The 23,155-nt window shown below is 52.9% G+C and overlaps 1 protein-coding gene across 2 annotated transcripts in view; it reads right to left on the reverse strand.

Annotated features, from left to right (window-relative positions):
• Positions 1-23,155, reverse strand: part of WSCD1 (WSC domain containing 1) — an 81,363-nt gene that overhangs the window by 55,369 nt on the left and 2,839 nt on the right. The window contains exon 1 of one of the 2 annotated variants that reach the window (XM_029082011.2): positions 1,364-1,710. The exons of the other annotated variant lie outside the window; for it this stretch is intronic. The gene's annotated coding sequence lies outside the window, so the exon portion shown is untranslated. Of the gene's footprint in view, positions 1-1,363; positions 1,711-23,155 lie in introns of those variants that run through there. 2 annotated transcript variants of the gene reach the window in all.

The following is a 23,155-nucleotide window of genomic DNA, read 5'->3' on the forward strand; positions in this document are numbered from 1 at the left end:
CCGCTCGTTTTATACGACAGTAAGAAGGAGTGGAATCGGGATGGAACGATTCCACGGGCAACCAACTCCATGGAGGAGCGGGGGAGAAGCGGGTCCTCTTTATTATGCCTCAATACCACCTAGAAACCCTGTTGGACCTAGAGGTCTACGTCGCTCTCCACCAAACCTATCTCACCGGAGGGCAGATTCCTCAAGAGGAAGGCTCCGCGTTGACTCTGCGCGGCAAATTGTGTTCCGAAGTTGGCTAAACTGGCTCTTTTTTCCTCCCTCCCTCCCTCCCTCTCCTCCCCCCAACCCTAACCATCGACAGGATGATTTGAGCCCTTAGAGGAGGATGGCAGGTTATCGGGCGACCGGGACGGCCTGGTGTTCTGGAAAGTGGCAAGAGTGACAGGTTGGGAACCTAGAAACGCCGAACCGACGGGTCATTTCCCACGTCGGCACCACGGTCGCCAAAGAGCGGAGACTCTCCTACGATGCCAGCGTTCATTCGAGTGGCGCGTGTGAGTTGGTTGCGCCGAAAAGCGCGCGACAGAGGCAAGAGCCATATGTGCCGGCGCTACATCTCTAAGGAAACGGCCGGGGGAAGCACGGCGAGCCCGGCTCCGGGACTCCGAAACGTCTCTTGGCAAACCGCATGAAGCCGCGCACGCACCTAATGTCTAAAAAGGATGTCCTTTCGCCCTCCGTGTGACTTGCGAAAACAAACCGGGTCCGTTGCCGCCGCCGCGGAAGTTCCCGGGGCCCGGCCGGGGGGGAATGGGGATGAGAATCGACCGGTCCAGAAGGATGCTTTCGACTCCCAATCAGCGTGTGGCTCCCACCCGAGACAGCACGGACCCTCTCCCCCCCAAACAAACCAAAAACCCACAAAGAATTGCGCCGCTCCCCGTTCCCTACCGGCCTTTAAACCTTAAACACCCTCAACGACGGCTGAACGAGAGGCAAGATCGCCACCCAACCTACGTATATTAAGTGCCTGAAAAGAAAAGGGTCTCCTTTCTCATTCTATTCTTCCTCAAAGACCTCCCGCCCCCGGTCACACGCACTCCTACTTTAAATCTCACACACTTCTACTCGCCCCGACTCCCCGAGGGAGGCAATTTTGCAAGCCAAATCCCCCCCGCCCCCCGTCCCACTCCCCACAAGCGTTGGGGGAAACTAACGACGGGCTACTAAATCGCCCCTTTCCGCTGGCTTTGCGATGCAACCCCCACCCCGAAATAAAAGTTGCCTGCCTGTGCATCACTTTGCAGACAGGCGACAGGCTCCGACAGAGCGCTCGGTACAGTGGCCGCTAGATAATGAGCGCTCCCTGGCTGCCGCGATTCTGAAAAGTCCCCGGGGGGGGGGGGCAACTCACCTGTCCGGGGCTGGCGAGGGGAGCCGCGGGCTAGCCAGGGAGGGGGCCGGACCACCCGGGAGAGCAGCAGAGATGGGGGAGGCGTCTCGACGCGTCCCGGATTTCCGCAGCCGGAGCGATAGTCCGGCCCTCTCCGGGGGGCTTCTCGCCCGCGTCCGAAGGAGCATCGGTAAGTAGGCAGCGGCGGGGCCGCTCCGCACACGCTCCGGTGACTCACCGGCGGGCGGGAGGGGCGGCCGCGGAATGAAGCGCTTAGCGCGGTGCTTCGCACCTCGTCAGCCCTCGGGGAGTCGGACGGATGGCACCCGCAGCCGCAGGGAGGAGTGACAGCCCTTGGCGGCCGCTCGCCCGCCCGCCCGCCCGCCCGGCTCCATCCATCCCCCGGCCGCGGGGGACCGGCCGGGAGGGAGGGACGGAGGGAGGGAGGGCGGCCGTTCGGCTCCTCGGCTCCTCGGCTCTTCGGCTCCTCGGCTCCTCGGCTCTTCGGCTCCTCGGCTCCTCGGCTCCTCGGCTCGCCTGCGATCCCGGCTCCGGCCGCTGGGGGCAGAGCGCCACCCGCCCCCGCCCGCCCGTCCCCGTCGTCCTCACCGTTGCGGGACTCGTTCGTCCATCCATCCATCCATCCATCCATCCCGTCGTGAAGCGCTTACTAGGTGCAGGGCACTGTTCTAAGCGCTGGGGGAGATACGGGGGGGGTCATCCGTTCACTGCCGTCGTTCTCGTCCGTCCGGCTCCCCCGATTAGACCGTGAGCCCGTCAGCGGGCGGGGACCGTCGCTCGCTGTTACCCATCTGGCCATTCCAAGCGCTCAGTACGGTGCTCTGCACATAGTAAGCGCTCAATAGACACGGATGGATGGATGGATGGATGGATGGATGGATGGATGGATGGATGGATGGATGGATGGATGGATGGATGGATGGATGAGGTTGTCCCACGTGAGCCTCACAGTCTTCATCCCCACTTTACGGATGAGGGAACTGAGGCCCGGAGAAGTGAATTCATTTAATGGTGGTACTCGTTAAGCGCTTACTGCGGGCAGAGCACCGTTCTAACCGCTGGGATGTCCCGGGTGATCAGTTTGTCCCACGTGAGGCTCGCAGTCTTCATCCCCATTTTACAGATGAGGGAACTGAGGCACGGAGAAGTGAAGTGACCTGCCCACGGTCACCGAGCTGACGGGTGGCGGGGCCGGGATTCGAACCCGTGACCTCTGACTTCCAAGCCCGGGCTCTTTCCACTGAGCCACGAATAATAACATTAATAATAATAATAATAATAATGGCGGTATTTGTTAAGCGCTGACTACGCGCAAAGCGCCGTTCTCAGCGCTGGGGGGATACGAGGTGATCGGGTTGTCCCACGTGGGGCTCCCAGACTTCATCCCCATTTTCCAGATGATGTCGCTGAGGCACAGAGAAGTGGAGTGACTTGCCAGTGCTGGTATCTGTTAAGCGCTTCCTATGGGCCGAGCACCGTTCTAAGCGCTGGGGGAGAGGCAGGGTCCTCAGGCGGTCCCACGTGGGGCTCCCAGTCTTCATCCCCATTTTCCGGATGAGGTCGCTGAGGCCCGGAGAAGTGAAGTGACCTGCCCACGGTCCCACAGCCGACAAGTGGGACTCAGAGGTCACGGGTTCGAATCCCGGGCTCGGCCACTTGGCGGCTGCGTGACTGTGGGCGAGTCACTTGACTTCTCGGTGCCTCAAGTCACCTCATCCGGAAAATGGGGATGAAGACCGCGAGCCCCGCGTGGGACAACCCGATTGCCCCGTGTCTACCCCGGCGCTTAGGACGGCGCCCGGCACGTAGTAAGCGCTTAACAGATACCGACATTGAGCGGCGGAGCCGGGAGTCGAACCCGTGACCTCTGACTCCCAAGCCCGGGCTCTCTCCACCGAGCCACGCCGCTTCTCACGGTCTGGGGGGGGGGGGGGGGGACCGAATCCCATTTCACGGATGAGGAAACTGAGGTGCCGAGAAGTCCAGGGACTTACCCGGGGTGACGCAGGGGACGGGTGGCGGGGCCCGACGGGGACCCAGGTCTCCTGACCTCCGGTCCCACGCTGGTTCCCTTAGGCCCGGCTGCTTCTCTCCCGCAAGGTGAGGCTCCCGTCGGCGCGTGGCTCGGTGGAAAGAGCCCGGGCTTGGGAGTCAGGGGTCACGGGTTCGAATGCCGGCTCCGCCGCCTGCCAGCTGTGTGACTGTGGGCGAGTCGCTTCACTTCTCGGTGCCTCAGTTCCCTCATCTGGAAAATGGGGGTTGTGTGAGCCTCACGCGGGACAACCCGATGACCCTGTTATCTCCTCCAACGCTTAGAACGGTGCTCTGCACTTAGTAAGCGCTTAACAGATACCAGCGTTGTTATTATCTACCTGGCCGGGGCTGGGACTCAAGGAGAAGCAGCGTGGCGTAGTGGAAAGAGCCCGGGCTTGGGAGTCAGAGGTCACGGGTTCGAATCCCGGCCCCGCCACCCGTCAGCCGTGGGACCGTGGGCGAGTCGCTTCACTTCTCTGGGCCTCGGTGACCTCGCCTGTCAAATGGGGATTAACCGGGAGCCTCGCGTGGGACGACCCGATGACCCCGGATCTCCCCCGGCGCTTAGAACGGTGCTCTGCACGTAGTAAACGCTCAACAGATGCCGACATTATTATTAAGCAACCCCCTTTCCTCCCCCCCGACCGATTTCTGGGACCATCCCGTAAGATCATAGGAGGTTCTTACTTCTTACTACTCACTGAGTGCTCATCGGGTGCAACACACTGCGCTAAACACTTGGAAAAGTACAAAGCGGAGAGGGGGGGGACAGTTCCTGGCCTCGAGGAGCTTTCATTCTAAAGGGGATTTTGAGCGGGCTTGGGTTTTTCATCCTCCCCTCTGCCCCCGAGCCCTTTCTATTGTGGTCCAGGACCTCAACCCCACGGGGCCATTTGAGAAGCAGGGGCGTCCAGGAGATGGGAGACGGGCCCGGGAGTCAGCAGGACGTGGGTTCTAATCCCAGCTCCCCCTCTTGGCGACTGTGAGACCTTGGACGAGTCACTTCACTCCTGTGGGCTTCAGTTACCTCCTCTGTTAAATTGACTCATTCGACAGTATTTATTGAGCGCTTGCTACGTGCAGAGCACTGCACGAAGCGCTTGGAATGTACGCGTCGCCAACGGATGGAGACGGTCCCCGCCCTCTGACGGGCTTACGGTCTAATCAGAGGCTGTAGAGACCGTAGAGAAGCGGCGTGGCTCGGTGGAAAGAGGACGGGCTTGGGAGTCGGAGGTCACGGCTTCGAATCCCGGCTCCGCCGCTTGTCAGCCGTGTGACCGTGGGCGAGTCGCTTCACTTCTCTGGGCCTCCGTGACCTCATCTGGAAAATGGGGACGAAGACCGTGAGCCCCACGTGGGACAACCTGATTCTCCCGTGTCTCCCCCAGCGCCCAGAACGGTGCTCTGCACCTAGTGAGCGCTTAACAAATGCCGACATTATTATTATTATCATCAATCGGGGGAGACAGGCGGACAAGAACAACGGCGATGGGAACGAAGCCTTGTGAGCCCCACGGAGGACACGGACGGTGTCCGACCTGATCAGCTTGCATCGACCCCGGCGCTTCGTACGGTGCCTGGCACGTAGAGAGCGCTTAACAAATACCATTTTTAAAGAGGCTACTTATTCCCACTCCTGGCCCGTGCCCCCAGAGGGGGTAAGGGAAAGATACGAGGTGGAGCTCTTAGTTCCCGACCTTCTAGTCAGAAGGTCTTGCAGACTCTTAGGATTCTACTTTTAGCTCCTGCCGAATGAACAATCTGCTCGCCAAGTTCCCTCCGACGGGAAAATTGGGCCGCTTCCATTTTTCCCGGATTGGCTTTACAAGGATCCTGCGCTTTGGGATGTTGTATCCTGGGTTTTTTCAGAGAGAGGATTTCCTACCGCACCTATAATCGATTCTCTCCCCCCCCCTCTCCCTCTCCTCCTCCCCCTCTCCCGTCCCACCCCCTCGGCACCGTACTCGTCCGCTCGACTGTATCACCCTATTTATCTTGTTTAATGAGATGCACATCGCCCTGATTCTATTTATTTGCCATCGTTTTTACGAGACGTTCTTCCCCTCGACTCTATTTATTGCCGCCCGTCCGCCCGTCTCCCCCCGACTAGACCGTGAGCCCGTCAGAGGGCGGGGACCGTCTCTGTCTGTTGCCGATTCGTCCGTTCCAAGCGCTTAGTACAGTGCTCTGCCCAGAGTAAGCGCTCAATAAATACTATCGAATGCATGAATCAATTAATCGATCCCTCAGTGGCACTGAGTGAGCATTTACTGCGCGCAGAGCACTGAACTGAACACTTGGGAGAGGCCGACCGAGTTGGCAGACGCGATTCCTCAATCTCGCCGGACCGGGTCTCCGACCGCTTGTCCTAATTATACCATTTAAGGGGGCATTAAAGATCGTTGATTCGACGGTATTCACTGAGCGCTTACTCTGTGCGGGACACTGTACTAAGCGCTTGGAATGGACAACTCGGCAACAGATAGAGGCAATCCCCGCCCACTGACGGGCTCACGGTCTAATCGGGGGAGACGGACGGACGGGAACGGTGGCAATGAATAGAATCAAGGGGACGGACGTCTCCTTGGCAAAATAAGGTGAGAGCGGGGCGGGGGGAGGGAGAAAAGGCCGTGCGGTGAAACGGAAAGTACCTACAATGAAGAGATTTAGGTTCCAGCCTCAACTCTACCACTGGCCCGCTGTGCGATCTGTTCGGGTTAACCGCTCGGTGCCTCAGTTTCCTTGTCTGGGAACGACGAGACCCGCCCTTCCCTAGCTCACTAGCACCTTATCCGTCGATTTTATGAGAACCGAAGGGGGTCATCGATGTCGAGCTGATTCAGGAGATTTTTACCAAGCCGGGTAAGGATTTAAGGTAGTCTTAGATATGAGATTGACTCGGTGGAAAGAGCACGGGCTTTGGAGTCAGAGGTCATGGGTTCGAATCCCGGCTCTGCCCCTTGTCAGCTGTGTGACTCTGGGCGAGTCACTTCTCTTCTCTGGGCCTCAGTTCCCTCATCTGGAAAATGGGGGTGAAGACTGGGAGCCCCAGGTGGGACGACCTGATTCCCCTGTGCCTACCCCGACGCTTAGAACAGTGCTCTGCACGTAGTAAGCGCTTAACAAATACCAACATTACATTCCCTCAGTAGCCCTTGCTGGAGCCAAATCAGGCTTACGAAACCCCAAAGGATCCCCCTCACCTTAGTTTCCGTAGTAATAATAATAATAATAATATCGGTATCTGTTAAGCGCTTACTATGTGCGGAGCACCGTTCTAAGCGCCGGGGGAGATACAGGCTGATCGGGTCGTCCCACCTGGGGCTCCCAGTTAATCCCCGTTTTACAGACGAGGTAACTGAGGCACAGAGGAAGTGAAGCGACTCGCCCACAGTCACCCAGCTGACGGGTGGCGGAGCCGGGAGTCGAACCCGTGACCTCTGACTCCGAAGTCCGGGCTCTTTCCACTGAGCCGCGCCGCTTCCCCTAACGATGCTAGTCATCGAGCGCTTACGCCGTGCCAAGCACTGGGGTCTGGTACGAGATAATCAGATTGGACACGGTCCCTGTCCCACCTGTCTGAGTGGGAGGGAGAAGAAGCATTAAATCCCCATTTTACAAATAACAATTAAAAATAATTGTGGTATTTATTCAGCGCTTATACTACGTGCCAGGCGCTGTGCTAAGCGGGAGGGAGAAGAAGCATTAAACCCCCATTTTACAAGTAATAATTAAAAATAACTGTGGTATTTATTAAGCGCTCACCATGTGCCCGGGCACCGTACTAAGCACTTGGGTGGATCCGAGCAAATCCGGCCGGACACAGCCGCTGCCCCACCCGGGGCTCACGGCCGCAATCCCCATTTTACAGACGAGGTAGCCGAGGCCCGGAAAAAAAAAAAAACGTTGGTATCCGTTAAGCGCTTACTATGTGCAGAGCACTGTTCTAAGCGCTGGGGGAGATACAGGGTCATCGGGTCGTCCCACGTGAGGCTCCCGGTTAATCCCCATTGTGCAGATGAGGTCGCTGAGGCCCAGGGAAGTGAAGCGACTCGCCCACAGTCCCACAGCTGACGAGTGGCGGAGCCGGGATTCGAACCCATGACCTCTGCCTCCCAAGCCCGGGCTCCATCCACAGCTACACCAATGAGGGCACTGAGAAACGAAGTGACTTCGCCAAGGTCACACGGCCGGCAAAGGGCGGAGCCAGGACTAGAATGCAGAACTTCTTATTCCCAGGCTTGTTTTCTTCACTGCAAAAATTAAATCTCGTTCGACGCAAGGAAGAGGTCCACAGGGCGGGGATCGGGCTCGCTAAGCAGCGAGCCTTCGTCTTACTTTTTCACGTTGTTGGATAAGCGCTTACTCTGCGTCACACACTGTACTGATCACTGCAGTACAGGAAGCAGCGTGGCTCAGCGGGAAGAGCCCGGGCTTCGGAGTCAGAGGTCACGGGTTCGACTCCCGGCTCGGCCGCTTGGCGACTGTGGGCGAGTCGCTTCACTTCTCTGGGCCTCGGTCCCCTCATCTGGAAAACGGGGATTAAGACCGCGAGCCCCACGCGGGACAACCCGATTCCCCCGTCTCTCCCCCGGCGCTTAGAACGGTGCTCGGCACGTAGTGAGCGCTTAACAAATCCCGACGTTGTTATTATTATCACTTCGCTTTTCCGCGCCCCGTCTTTAAAACGAGGACTGGGACTCGAACCCCGGGTGGGACAGGGACCGTGTCCCACCGGCTTTGCTTGGGTCCACCCCGGCGCTCAGCGCGGCGCCCGGGACGCAGGAAGGCGCTTGACAAATATCGTGATTATCAAACGGACAGCAGCCGCAGCCCCGAACACCCGCCGGGGGTCGAAGGGAACGGGGACGGTAGGCGGGATGGCCACGGGTTTCCGTCCGGAGCCCGGCGTCCCCCCGGGGAAGACCGCTCCCCACCCCGAGCCGTACCCGGAAGCAAGGGGAGAGCCCGTGCGCGCCGACGACCGCGCCGCGGGGATTCGGGCGGTGAGGACCGTGGGCCGAGAACGGCCGCTCCGATTTTCTCATCGGCCTTCGCCATCTGAGCTGAAAATGTTTTGCCGCACTTCGATGCCGGCTGAGCTTGGAAATGGCAGAGCCGACGGCGTTGGCTTCCGTTCAAGGAGGAGAAACACCGGGGAGACCGTTCCGTGGAGAAGAACCCTCCTGCGCGCTACCGACACGTGGGATCTCCGACGGGTCCGCCCCACGTGCAACGCGGTGTCGGGAAAGAGTAAGCGTTCCATAAACGCTCGTCGCGGGTAGGGAATGGGACCGCCGCTCTGTCGTGCCGAACCCTCCCAAGCACTCAGTACAGAGCTCTGTACGGGAAGCAGCGCGGCTCAGCGGAAAGAGCCCCGGGCTTCGGAGTCAGAGGTCACGGGTCCCACTCCCGGCTCTGCCGTTTGTCAGCCGTGGGACCGTGGGCGAGTCGCTTCGCTGCTCTGGGCCTCGGTGACCTCATCTGGAAAATGGGGATTAAACGGCGAGCCTCACGCGGGCCGACCCCATGACCCTGTATCTCCCCCGGCGCTTAGAACGGCGCTCTGCACATAGTGAGCGCTTAACGAATACCAACATTATTATTATTAGCTCTGCACATAGTAAGCCCTCCCGAATGATCGATAATGTGAAGCAGCATGGCCTAGTGGAAAGAGCCCGGGCCTGGGAGGCAGAGGACCTGGGTTCTAATTCCGCCTCTGCCAACTACTTGCTGGGCGACCTTAGGCAAGACATGAAATGCTCTGTGCCTCAGTTCTCCCGTTCTCTTTCCTACTTAGATTGTGAGCCCCGCGTGGGAGAGGCACTGGGTCCAACCTAATTAAAGAACCTACCCCAGCACTCTGAACACTGAATTCGGTTACAGTAGTATTTGTTAAGCACTCACTCTGTGTCAAACACCGTTCTAGGTATTCGACCCGGAGTCAGCAATTAACAAACACCGTAAAAAAATCACGGTTACGTTGAGCATTTAACGTGAGCGGAGTTCTTTCTGGACTCAGCCCTTTCTTCCCGGTATTTATTAAACGCTTACTATATACAAGGCACCGCACTGAGCAAGATACAAGCTAGTCAGCTTGGGCTGTGGGGCTCACAGCCTTAATCCCATTTTACGGCGGAGCTAACCGAGGCCCAGAGAAGTGAAAGGACCGGCCCGAGGTGACACGGCAGAGAGATGGAGCCGAGAGCGGAACCCAGCTCCCCTGACTCCCAGGCCCGGGCTCTACCCGGTAAGTCACGCCGCTTCCCGACGTAAACCCGTCAGAGGGCAGGGACCGTCTCTATCTGTTACCGATCTGTCCATTCCGAGCGCTTAGTACAGTGCTCTGCACCCAGTAAGCGCTCAGTAGATACGATCGAATGAATGAATGGAGACAGAGCCCACCGGCCTTGAGAAGAGACGCGACGAGGAGTTCCTCGGAGGGGCTTCTAACCGAGGCATGGGATGAAAGCACGCGTTGGAACACACGTCTCAAGTTGACCCCTGATGAAGTGAAGAAGGTCAGTGAGCGAGACCGAGCCCCTATTCCGTAATCCGATTAGCTCCTCGGACCTCTTCCGGGGAGTTGGTTTGAAGCCGCTCTCCTTCTCCCTCCCTCCTATGCCGTCTTCATCCCGCTCTCCCCAGACTTCGTCTCTCCTTCCCGTGGACAAGGGAAGTCGTGGGCTGCTCTTCGGTCCTTAATACGTTCTCACGTCGAGAACGCGTCTAGTGGAGGTTTGGACATAGAGACGTCGAGTTGGAAAGAGAGGGAGGAAGGGCAGGACAATCGTCACTCGAAAGGCCCGGAGAAAAAGGCTGCCGTTCGGTCCAAGGGGAGGATTCACCCGTGTCCACCTCAGCGCTCAGTACAGAGCCCGGCACAGAGCAGGCGCTTAGCAAATACCACAGTTAGCATTCACCACCCCAGCACGCCTCGGCCACAGCCTGCCTGCTGTGGCGAGACCAGGATCCCCCAAACCGGGCTCAGATCCTCAGGGAGGGCCCGGCCCGGAGTAGCCATTTTCACCTGTTGGAAGGCAATCGATCGATCGGTGGTATTTACTGAGCGCTTGCGGCGTTCGGTGCCCTGGGCTAAGCTCTTGGGGAGAGCGTGATAAAAACGGATCTGGAGAAACGTGCCTTGCCCAGAATGAGTTCCCAGTCTAAAGTCGGAAGATTTAGAATCTGCCTTATCGCCCGAGAAAGGGGGAGGAGATGAGAACTACGGGGAACGGCAAGACAGAGCATGCGGATATAATACTAACGATGGCATTTGTTAAGCGCTCCCTTTGTCGAACGCCGTTCTAAGCGCTGGGGCGGATACAAGCTAATCGGGCGGGGCACCATCCCTGTCCCACGTGGGGCTCACGGTCTTCATTCCCGTTTTACAGTTGAGGTAACTGAGGCCCAGAGAAGTCAAGTGACCTACCCAAGTCCACGCGGCAGACACTGTGGTGGAGCCAGGATTAGAGCCCAGGTCCTTCGGACTCTATTCACTTAGAGACGCAGCACGGCACGGTGGACAGAGCTTGAACCTGGGACTCAGAAGGATTTGCTTTTAATAATAATGTCGGTACTTGTTAAGCGCTCACTACGTGCAGAGCGCCGTTCTAAGCGCCGGGGGAGATCCAGGGTCATCGGGTCGTCCCACGCGAGGCTCGCGGTTAATCCCCATTTTCCAGATGAGGTCACTGAGGCCCAGAGGAGTGAAGTGACTCGCCCACGGTCACCCAGCTGACGGGGGGCAGAGCCGGGATTCGAACCCATGACCTCTGACTCCCAAGGCCGGGCTCTTTCCTCTGAGCCAAGCTGCTTTTAAATAAATAAATGGGGGTGTTCGTTAAGGGCTTACTATGCGCCAAGCATTATTCTAAGCGCCGGGGGGGTACAAGGCGATCAGGTTGTCCCACGTGGGGCTCACGGTTTTGATCCCCCTTTTACAGACGAGGTCACTGAGGCGCAGAGAAGTCACACAGCTGGCAAGCGGCGGAGCCGGGATTCAAACCCACGAACTCCGACCCCCAAGCCCTTTTACCCACCTCGGCGCTTAATACGGCGCCTGGCACGGAGTAAGCGCTTAACAGAGACCGTAACTGTTAGTGGCATCAGGCCACGCTGCTCTCCGTGCATACGCATCTGGAGGCCCGGAGAAATGAAGCGACTTGCCCGAGGTCACTCAGCAGGTCTCCGGAAGGGCCGGGATCGGAACTCGGATCCTCTGACCTTCGGTCCTACGCCGCTTCTCACCGAGGCGACCGTTGGGAGATTCCGACTTCGCTGACAGGGACCTGTCTTGAGATCACATCCAGAGGCAGTAGAGAGAGGTTATCATATTCCAGTTTGGCCGGGCTTATGACGGATATGGAGCCTAAGCAATGAAGGTACCAGCCCAGGAGGGGATCAAAGATGCTTTTAAATTACGGAAGAAAGACCACTAAGGCAGAGGCTCCTGTAACCTTGAATTGAAATTAATTTAGCACGGGGCAGGTCTTTACTAAGATGATCATGGGCTTTCCAGGAAACAAACAGTCTTACAAGGAGAATTTAATTACCTTCAAGGTGGACTGGGAAAATGCTATATCCCCATCTGAGCGGAAAGTGGTACTCAGCAGACTGAAAGTTGAAAGGCATTCTCTTCCTCAGCCAAAATCTCCCAGAAGCACCGCCTTATGCCTCGCGGGAGTGTTTTCCACCCTCCCTTCGAGAAGAGAAGTTACAGAATCACCTGCTTCGGAAGGATGAAGTCAATCAAACGGAAAAGCGGCGCGGCCTCGGAGCGGAGACCGTGGGTTCTAATCCCTGTCCTGACACTGGCCTGCTGTGCGACCTTAGCCAAGCCACTTCGCTTCTCTGTGCCTCAGTTTCCTCGATGGAAAAACGGGGATTCAATATCCATTCTCCCTCCTACTTGACTGTGAGCCCCGTGTGGTTTATGGACCGGGTCCCCCCCGATTATTATTATTACCATATTTATTCTGTTAATGAGATGTACATCACCCTGATTCTATTTATTTGCCACTGTTTTCACGAGATGTTCTTCCCCTTGACTCTATTTATCGCCATCGTTCTCGTCTGCCCGTCTGCCCGATCAGACCGTAAACCCGTCAAAGGGCGGGGACCGTCCCTATCCGTTGCCGATTTGTCCATTCCAAGCGCTCAGTACAGTGCTCTGCACACAGTAAGCGCTCAATAAATACTACTGAATGAAGGAATTAATTAATTAACCTGTATCTACCCTAGTGCTGACAACAGCTTGACACATAGTAAGCACTTAAAAATACCAGAAAAAAAATGAAAATCAACCAGTGGTACTTGTTTAGCGCTTACCGTGGGCGGAACACTGCACTAAGCGCTTGGGAGGGAACGGTAAAACAGAGTTGGTAGACACGTTCTCTGCCCGCAACAAGCTTACGGTCCAGAGGGGGAAACAGAAAGAATATAAATAAACAAATTACAGATACGGACACGAGTGCTGCAGAACTGATGATGGAGCGAATACCAAGTGCCCGAAGGGCGAAGGAGATGAAAAAGAAACGCTGCCATCCTCCTAGGATGGCGGCGATTGGCTTTCAAACCTTTCAGGATCTCCGTTTCCATCTGAAATGTTGACGGAGCGGGGTTCTACGCGGACGCGTTTTTTAAAATCATCTGGATAACAGGCACCTACAAATATCAGCCATTTCAAATCCAGAAAAAAAAGCTTCTCCCTAGAAAAGGCCCCATGATCAGGACTGATCCTGTGGAGCCGTTCGTGGTATTTATTGAGCACTTACTGCGCGCAGAGCACTGTACTAAGCACTTGGGAGCGTACGATACCACAGAGTTAGCAGACGCGTTCGCCGCCCGGGGTGAGCTTACGGTCTAGAGAGACTGTAATGAAGTCTTGGCCCTTGGGGTGACTAAGGGGTAAATGATCACCGAAAGCAGGCTGGGAGGGAGGCCGTGACAAGTGTCAGCCTCTCTCTCTTCTCGGCAGCGTGGCTCAGTGGAAAGAGCCCGGGCCTGGGAGTCGGAGGTCATGGGTTCGAATCCCGGCTCTGCCACTTGTCAGCTGTGGGACTGTGGGCCAGTCACTTCACTTCTCTGTGCCTCAGTGACCTCACCTGGAAAATGGGGATCAACCGTGAGCCCCACGTGGGACGACCTGATTACCCTGTATCTACCCTAGTGCTTAGAACAGTGCTCTGCACGTAGTAAGCGCTTAACAAATACCAACAAATACAAATTATTATCAAAAGGAGCTCCGGGGCTGAGGGGGAACCCAGGACTTGATCTGGGAGGCCGAGGAAATGACTGAGATATCTGTTAAGGACTTACAAAGTGACAAGCACTGTGCTGAGCATTGAGGTGGATACAGACTAACCAGACTGTACACGGTCCCTGTCCCGCTCTAGACTCCCATTCTAAGTAGGAAGGAGAACGGGAACTTAATCTAGACCGTAAGCTCGTCGTGGCCAGGGAACATGTTTACCAACTCTGCTGTATTGTTTTGTTGCACACAGCGGGCACTCAGTGAAGATGCTTGATCGATTGATTAAATACAATTGATCGATTAATCCCCGGATTACAAGTGAGGAAACCGAGGCATGGAGAAGTAAAGCGACTTCTCCAGTTCACACAGTAGGCAGGGGGTGGAGTCACGATTAGTACCCAGGCCGCTAGACATCCAGGCCTGGTTTCCTTCCACTCGGCCATCATTCCCTCTCCTCTCCCTTTCCCCGCTCCACCGGTCAATCAATCGGCGGCATTTACTGAGCGCTTACTGCGTGCAGAGCACTTGGGAGAGCACAGTACGATAGAGTGGGCAGACAGGATCCTCGCAGAATCCTTGAGAAGCAGCCTGGGCCTGAGAGTCAGAAGGAGCTGGGTTCTAATCTTGGCTCTGCATCTGCTGTGTGGCCTTGGGCAAGTCAATTTACTTCTCTAGGCCTCAGTTCCCTCATCTGTCAAATGGGGATTAAGACTAGGGATTATGTGGATCGGGGACCTTATCCAACCCCATTTACTTGTATCCATCCCAGTGCTCAGTACAGTTCTTGGCACATAGCAAGCACTTAAATACCATTATTATTTTTATTATTATTGGAACCCCCACCCAAACATAATTCCGTAGGGAAATTAACGGCTCTTCAGCACTTTCCTCAGGACAAATCAATCGCTACCCCCAAATGACACCGCATCTTTTTTTTGGAGGCCCGAATTATCTTGGCAAAGAGATTGGAAAGACCAAATATGAGACTCCGCTCCAATACCTAAATGTTTCCACTCCCTGGTACTCCCAGCAATACACCGCCCCCAGGATTTCGGCTCCTTCAGTAAATTCATTACATTTTCCTCTATTACTACATCATGCCAGGAGCCAAACAGCACTCCGGGGGAAATCATCTAATTAAGCGAGGCTGCGCAAAACGCGCTCCCCTTTGCAAGGGAAAGCAGTGGGTGTGGGTCTGCTTAGGGTTAGGAGCGATGCTGGGAAAGGAAGGAAATCAATGAATCCGGCGAGAAGTTGGAGATGTTTGCAGAGTGGTCTGGTGGAAAGACCCCCCCCCCCGCCGCCGCCCAACCGGCCTGGGAGTAAGTAGACTGGATTCGAGACCTGTCTCCGCGTACTGTGTGACCTTGGGCTAGTCGCTTCACCTCGCGGGGCCTCAGTTTCCTTGTCTGTCAAATGGGAATAAAGATAAATGGTGACCCCCTCCACCCCTGATGTGGAACAATCACTGTGTCTGATCTCATAACTTGTATCTACCCTTTCGCTTAACACAGAATAAACTCGTAAGGAATGTATTGTATTTTTATCATCTGATGTGTAAGTGGAAAAAAATTGACCAACCTATATGGAACATCAACGCACCACTCATTCACAGACATGTGTGGACACAAATCATTTCTCCTGCCCCCATGGAGCGCTGTTTTCGATTGCATCAATACTAACCCCAAGGCTTCTCCACGGCCGTTTGAACCAAAATTCCAGATTGGCTCCGAAATAGAGGTTCCTCCTCTTCTTTACGGTATTTGTAATTGAGAAGAAGAAGAAGAAGAATGGTTTTCGGTTAAGCACTTACTATGTGTCAGTCACTGGTCTAAGCTCTGGGGTAGATACGAGGTAATCAGGTCGGACACAGTCCCTGGCCCACATGGGGCTCACGGTCCTAATCCCCATTTTACGGAGGGGGTAACTGAGGCGGTGAATCGATCTGCCCAAGGTCACACAGCAGACAAATGGCGGAGCCGGGATTAGGACCCATGACCTTCTGACTCCCAGGCCCGTGCTCTACCCACTACAACATGCTGCTTCTCCTATCACAGTGTCCTCCTCTCTCCTTTGTTCCATCCTATCTAGCTATCTTTTCAGAAAATTTGGTACTTCGAGGTTTTGAGACCGGAAGATGCCGGGTCAGGAACCCTAACCTGCTTATCAGTAGAGGTTGCCCACCAAATTCCTAAAATGGAGAGAAACAGGCAGGGTCTAGTAATTATCCCAAGTAGAATTCACTCTGTTTGTCATGAGGTATAGACAAAGAATCGTGTTCTACCTTCAGTCATGAAGCTAGGATGCTGGATCCACCGTATATAAAGAAGCTCTTTACCGCTTGAAGGGGAGCTACCCTTGACTAGTAGAGGAAACTCTGCCTGTCAACCATCTCTACCTGTCGTTCTCCGCTCCCTGCTAGCGCTAGTAGAAATAAAGTCGTCTCTGACGCACCTGCTCGAACACGACGTTGAATCCGTGGTGTTTTCTTTGACGCCACTCCCAGATCCCTCATAATGTCTGTGACCCCTGCGAGACTTGATGCTCCTTGAGGGCAGGGATGTGTCTCCCAATTCCAATGGACTCTCCCCAGCACTTAGTACTGTGCCCAGCCCACTGGAAGAGCTCAAATACCACTGATTGGGCTATTGAAATACCTGACCACTTCCAGTCAGGGCTGGAAAGACCCAAAATGGCGGTCTTCCGGATTGTCAGTTTTCTGAAGCCTGTTCCCTCCCGTCCTCATCCCTCCAAAATGGTATTTTAATGTCCGTCTCCCCCTCCAGACTGTACTTAGAATAGTGCTTTGTATAAAGTAAACTCTCAATAGTTATCGATAGATCTACTGATAACCCCACCCTCCCACGACAAGCGGGGCCCTCTGATGCAATGAATATTCCCCTAATTCCTTTCCATCACTCTAGCCAAAGCGCACAGTGAAATCTCATGTCTTAGCAGGCCTGAGATTATCGCCTGAGTTCATCGCTTCAACCACGAAACCCTCCCTCCCCAGCTGACCGTTTGGCTGGGGAGAGGCGGTGGGGAGGAGATATAGTTGATGGCCCTTAATTGAAAAGATGATTGCCAGTGCTTGTAAAGATTGCAGGAGATTGGGGAAAAAAAGGGAGATATGAGATTGGTGAGCTGCTTTTCTAAAACCGAGGCCGGGCATGCTGGATTTTGTTCTTAAACAACCTCTCTCACTGGCGCTTTGGTCATTCTGCTTTGTGATTCTCCTAAAACGAGACGGGAAGACTGAGCCATTAACCTGCCTGTTGGAGAAGGTAGCCAGAATATTTTTCCCCTCCGATGTTGGACAGCCGATGATTTAGCTAATGGGTTTAAAGCGGGTTATTTTTCCGGCCGGAGGTCCCTATTTGGTGCTTGACCTGAGCTCTCTACTTTGTCTGGCCATCAGAAGTTTGAATTCTTTGGTCGTATCTAACCCCAAAGCTTAGAACGATGCCTGGCACACACCGAATGCTTAACAAACACCACAGAAAAATACCATTCATAAAAAAAAAAAAGAGTTCCCAGAATTTTTCAGATGAAGCGATCATTATCTTCAAATGCAGGTGCCAACTCAACATTATGAATGTAGAGAGTTCGAATACCGTGGGATTTTACAAAGAGGTGGGGCCTGGGAGGGGGAAGACTTCAAAGAACCAAGAGGCCAGACAGCTTCCATTTTATGCTTCTCCTGCCCTGACTGGAAACCCTCAGGTGGAAAGAGCACGAGCCTCGGAGTCAGAGGACCTGGATGCTAATCCCGACTCCACCACTTGCCTGCTGTGTGACCTTAGACAAGACGCTTAACTTCTCTGTGCCACAGTTTCTTCATCTGTTAAACGGGGATTAAATTCCCGTTCTTCCCTCCCTCGTGGTCTGCGAGTCCTACTGGAGACTGTGTCCAATTCGACTGTCTTGCATCATCCCCAGGGCTTGCCTCCTCTAAAAACACAAGCACTGCGTCTGTCACTCAAGATAAATCAGCTGCTGCTCGCAAAATGATACTTAAAACTGGTTAGGTCTTCCTAGATTTCCCCAGTAGACTTCTGCTCCGTTTCAAGAATAGAATGGGCTCCTCCCCGCCGAGCTTGTTATATAAAGAAGAATGAAAATTAGGCTGGATGGAAGAGTTCTTTCAAACGAACCATCCGCCAAGAGCCAAGGTAAAAATACAGCATCGACAGAAGCCTTCAATTAAAATCAGGCTGCTTTTGTTTACAGCTTGAAAGCTCAATCTTTCGACAAGTACGGACCACGTCTTCCATTTTTCTTTTCTTAGTGGACTCTAACGGGCTCGAAGAGGGAGGATTTCACCTGACAAAAAAACCACAACTCGGAAGTCCCCGATGTTGACTTGAGTCACAGAACACCAACCTCGGCATCTCCTGGAGACCTTTGTACAGCCTTCTCTTGGGGATTCGGGGCCGGAAAGTGAGACCGCGGAGAGCGTTAGATCAGAGGTCCTTTGTCCCCCCGGTGACTCAGTCACTCGTTATCGGAAAGTAGCGGGTTCAATTAGAGAGCCCCCGTCTACCTCCGCACAACAGAGGGCTCACGGGTTCGGACTTTCAATGAGGACGAGGGGATGACTCTTCCCTCCCGACTGGGGAGTTAGTATGCGTGGCCTTTTATTGGATTCGAGAGGAGAAAGAAGTCGCGGCGATCAATCCTCCTCCCTCTGAGCTGGCTCAGTGACGGCGTTATTTTAGGGCTACGTCTCGAGGGTGGCTGTGTGTGAGCGCACACCTTCTCCTGCCCCCCCAGAAACTTTGTTTTCACCACACATTACTGATAACGAGCCAAGTTAAAAATGATGGTCGAAGTCTATTTTCCCCAGCCAGAGCCCAAAGCTCAGCACGCAGAAGGAGCTGAAATAACAAAATCAATAATTATAATTAACCATGATCTTGATGATCTTGCATCTATCCCACTGCCCCTTGCCTGCTGTGTGACCTAGGGCCAGTCACGTCACTTCTCTGTGGCTTAGTTTTCCCATCTTTAAAAGGGGGAAACAACTGTGAGCCTCACATGGGACAGGGACTGTGACCGACGTGATTATCTTGTATCCACCCCAGGCCTTGGTTTCTAGACCGTGAGCCCGTTGTGGGCAGGAATTGTCTCTATTTGTTGCTGAAGTGTACTTTCCAATCAGTACAGTGCTCTGCACACAGTAAGCGCTCGATAAATACGATTGAATGAACTAATAATTAATTAATTACAAATGCCATTATTTTTACTAAAAGCACTCTATTATATATATCCTATCAATTATATATAGTGAGCGCTTATTGCGTGTAGATCACTAAACGAAGTGCTTGGAAGAGTACAAAATTAGAGTAGGTAGATATGTTTCCTGCCTGCATCGTAGCTCCCCCTCAACCCCAACAGATGCTGACCTTTCACCCCCAGTGAGATGCTTTTGGAGACAATGTCTCAAACTCCAAGATCTGTGAAAATTTCCCCTCGTGCAAAACAGGTCAGAGCTGGTGTTGGATAAAAGACCATTTACCCTACTTTACAATGAACTCAAAAACGTGCAGTCCATGAGGTCATGGAGGCTGAATTTCATTTCCTTTTTTTGAAATAACTGCCTGCCAGAATCATTCCCAAGCAATAGCTTTTACACCACCCAGATGGATACGCGAAAGGCAGAAGTTTTCAAATATGCAGGTTAAAATTTCCCCAAGATGTATCCAGACCGAAATATTGTTGTGGAGAAACTCTCCAGGAAAGAGATTCTTTAGAATTTTCTCAAGGGGAAAACGGTTTGTTATGTTTAAAGAAAAAAAAGCAACTATCAATCAATCAGTTGATAGTATCTGAGTGCCTCCGGTATGTTTGTCATATAGCGAATCACTCAAAACATCCCGGTTTATTAATAATCGTTGTATTTCTTAAGCACTCACTGTTTGGGGTCGATACAAGATAATCAGGTTGGACACAGTCCCTGTCCCACACTGGGCTCGCTGTCTAAGTAGGAGGGAGAACAGGTATTCAATTCCCATTTTACAGATGAAGAAACTGAGGCCCAGAAGTGACTCCCCCAAGGTTACTTGACAAGCAAGCGGCAGAGTCAGGATTAAAACTCAGGTCCTCTGTCTCCCAGGCCCTTGCTCTTTCCTCTAGCCTTCCAAGCTTCTCTGAGGGTTGACACCCGTCACGCAAGAAATGAATAGCCAGTGTCGTCCTGCAAAAAGACGATGAGTTACAGCACGGGAATTTTTACTGCAACAGGCTTTAGGGTAAAAGAGAACAGATCAGTAAAAAAAAAAAAAAAAGCACACCGAGATGAGGCTTGGAAGAAAAGTCGCGCCAAGAGGAAAGAAATTGGGAAAAGCCTTGGGAAGGATCCCTCCGGAACCTGGAGCCATTCCAACTGGGACCATCCGTGCTTTGACAAATCAATCGAGGTTATTTAATGAGCGCCTTCTGAGTGTGAACAATAATTATGGCATTTATTAATGGCTTACCAAATCTGCAGTAAGGGGGGAGGTACAGGAAAGTCAAACTGTACACCGTCCCCGTCCCGTGGGGGACTTACGATCTAAGAGAGAGGGAGAGTGTGTATTTAATCCCCGATTTACAAATGAGGTACTGAACCCCGGAGAGGTTAAGTTACTTGCTCAAAACCCCGCAGCAAAGGATTTGAGATTCCACGGGATGTGCTCCAATTACTTCCCGGTGTCCAACGCCAGCGAATTCCACCCTGTCCAAAGGTCTTCAACGATTCCCCGAGCCATTTAGAGCTCTGGAGAGGCACATTTGTTTCGTGCCAACTCCATCTGTTTGAAAATCGAAATGACAGGGACGTAACAGCCCTTGACATGCCCTGTCACTTTTTATTTTTCCCTAGCTGGGCCCCGTCGCTGAGCCAAACGCCCCGCTGTAAAACCAGGAACCGCCGAGTCGGAACAAGCTGCCTCCCAGCAGCAGATGAGGGCGGCCCCGCGCCATCCTGGAAAGTGCTGGGCCGATCAGAGGGAGGGTGGGCACAGTAGCGGCCTGGGCCTTGACTTGACAAAGAGGGTAGGACTGGGGGACATTTCGCCCGTCGGGCCTTAATATTGTTCCTTCAGTGGGTTTTGAAGATGAGCTGCCATTCTGCTACTTGTTTCCTAAAAGACCGATTCCACGGTTGAGCATCCCACCTGCTCTTGGGAATCGGCAACACCTCGTGTCGGTGGAGGTGAGAACAGCGATACTAGAGTTGACGTCCATGTCCTCTCCCTCTTTCTGCTTGACTTCAATCCCGGTTCGAGTATTTTGCAACAGTAGGTCGCAATGATCCTCCAGGGCTTCTTACCTAATAAGCGTTCAGTAAGTACCATGATTACTATTGTTATTTCACCCGTCTGTGGGTATCCAGGACTTGGAGAATATGGCTCAGCAATTCTGGCGGCCTGAGTCAGAATCAGAAACTGAGGAATTGTTTTAGCTTAGAATAAGCAGCAAAGCAAGAAATCAAAGAACGGCAGTCACCGTTCTATACCTCAAAGGGTATTTTCACCATCCACAGAAAGCAAATTCAGAATGTGATCTCTTCCAACAATAGTACTTTCAGGAAATAGGGTGGGCATATTCTACATTCACACTTAATGGTTTTCTAAAGGCGATAAGCCATTCAGTGCAGCATTACATATCATCTCTCCGCATATTATATTTACGACACTTTTAGCTCCGACTGGGCCGATCCGAACAATTCTCTCCCGGATATGAATTATTTTAAAATCGCTGATTTGCATCCCTCGGGTGGTACGGTACCTAACCAGAGAGCATTCCGGCCCTTGGAAATTTTAAATCCATAGAAGATCTATGATTTTTTTTTTTGGCCTAATTGAACACATAACAGAACTAGAAAAGAAATGAGTGTTTGCCTTTAACTGGATTCATTTTTATGGAAAGCAATTTTAGACTTATTAGGCACTGTTGGCTTTTGAAATATAGTCACTAATGGCATCAATTTAAATATTTTCCTCCAGCAGAGATTTACAGCAGAAAAAAAAAAAAAAAAAACGTAACCCCGGATTAGAAATCTATTAAAAGAAGACCTCCGCATGGTTTTTCGTGGGCCGTCATTTATTATTAGAGGAGCTGCCAGAGTCGAGATCTCACCTGGGAGCTGCAGATGGGAGAGGCCAGAGCTCGGTTTGAGAATTTGAGGGGGTGGGCAGGGGGGTCCTGACCTGAGAGGACGTCCTGAGCACTCGCTAAGTGCCGAGAACTGTACTATACGTCAAAGAGTAGCTCTTTGCGGGCTGGGAATATGCCTGTTTATTGTTGTACGCTCCCAACCTCTTAGTACAGTGTTCTGCACACAGTCAGCGCTCAATATGTACGACTGAACGAATGAATGAGTGCTCCGCACACAATAAGTGCTCAGTAAGTAAGATCGACTGACTCTAGCATATGTCGATAGTACAGAGCCCCTATCCCACATTGGGCTCACAGTCTTAGGTAGACTGTAATCTCATTGTAGGTAGAGAATGTGTCTACCAACTCTGTTACGTTGTACTCTCCCAAGTGCTTGGTACAATGCTCTGCACACAGTAGGTGCTCAATAAATACAACTGACTGATTGAGGGAGATCTCGTGTCTTATTCACATTTTACCGATGAGGAAACAGAGGCTCCGAGGAAGTGACTTGCCCAATGTTACACGGTAGGCAAATGGCAGAGCTTATCATTTAGCAGGGGAGACAAACACTAAAATCAATTAAAGTGAGGAGAAAGTAGTAGAGTATAAAAGATATGCACGTAAGGGCTTACAGAGGTGGAGGATTGAGTGAAAAGTAAGCTCGTGTCTGCCAGTTCTGTTATATTATTCTCTTCCAAGCACTGAACACAGTGTTCTGCACAGAGTAAGTGCTCAAGTAATGCCACTGATGATAATGGTAACGATGATGAGGATATGATGATGATGATGATGGTGATGAAATGCTTGGGGAGGGACAGGAGAGAGTGAAATCCAGTGTGGAGATGAGAGGAAAATCAGGGAAGGCCTCCTGCAGGAGAATCTGGCTGCTGTGTGACCTTGGGCGAGTCACTTATCCTCTTTTGGACCTCCACGTCCTCATCTTAAAATGGAGATAAAATAGACTGTGAAGCCCGAGGAGAACGTGGACTGTATCTGATCTCAGAATTTCGTATTTACCGTGAAACTGGGGTCATAGTAAGCCCTTAATAAGTGCAATAACAGCAAAAATTATCATTATTAATTGAGATAGAGAAGAAGAAGAAAACCCAAAGCCACTTCTCACAGACAGGGGAGAGCAGGATTTCCTTTCGGCAACCAAGCTGGCAAGCAGGTTCTAAAATGCGTCCTAACAAGCTGCCATTCTGCAAGTGATGATCACGGGGAAAGCTGAAAACGGCGCTCAGGGACAAATGAGTTTTCCATTTATATTAAAATCATATCAAGGATTAGGAAGAAGAGCCACCGTAGGCAGGCTATGAGGGGTGGGATTTGAATGAGATCTCACTGTCATTAGAGGAGCT

The sequence above is a fragment of the Ornithorhynchus anatinus genome, chromosome 17 (assembly GCF_004115215.2).
Source record: "Ornithorhynchus anatinus isolate Pmale09 chromosome 17, mOrnAna1.pri.v4, whole genome shotgun sequence".
Taxonomy (NCBI): domain Eukaryota; kingdom Metazoa; phylum Chordata; class Mammalia; order Monotremata; family Ornithorhynchidae; genus Ornithorhynchus; species Ornithorhynchus anatinus.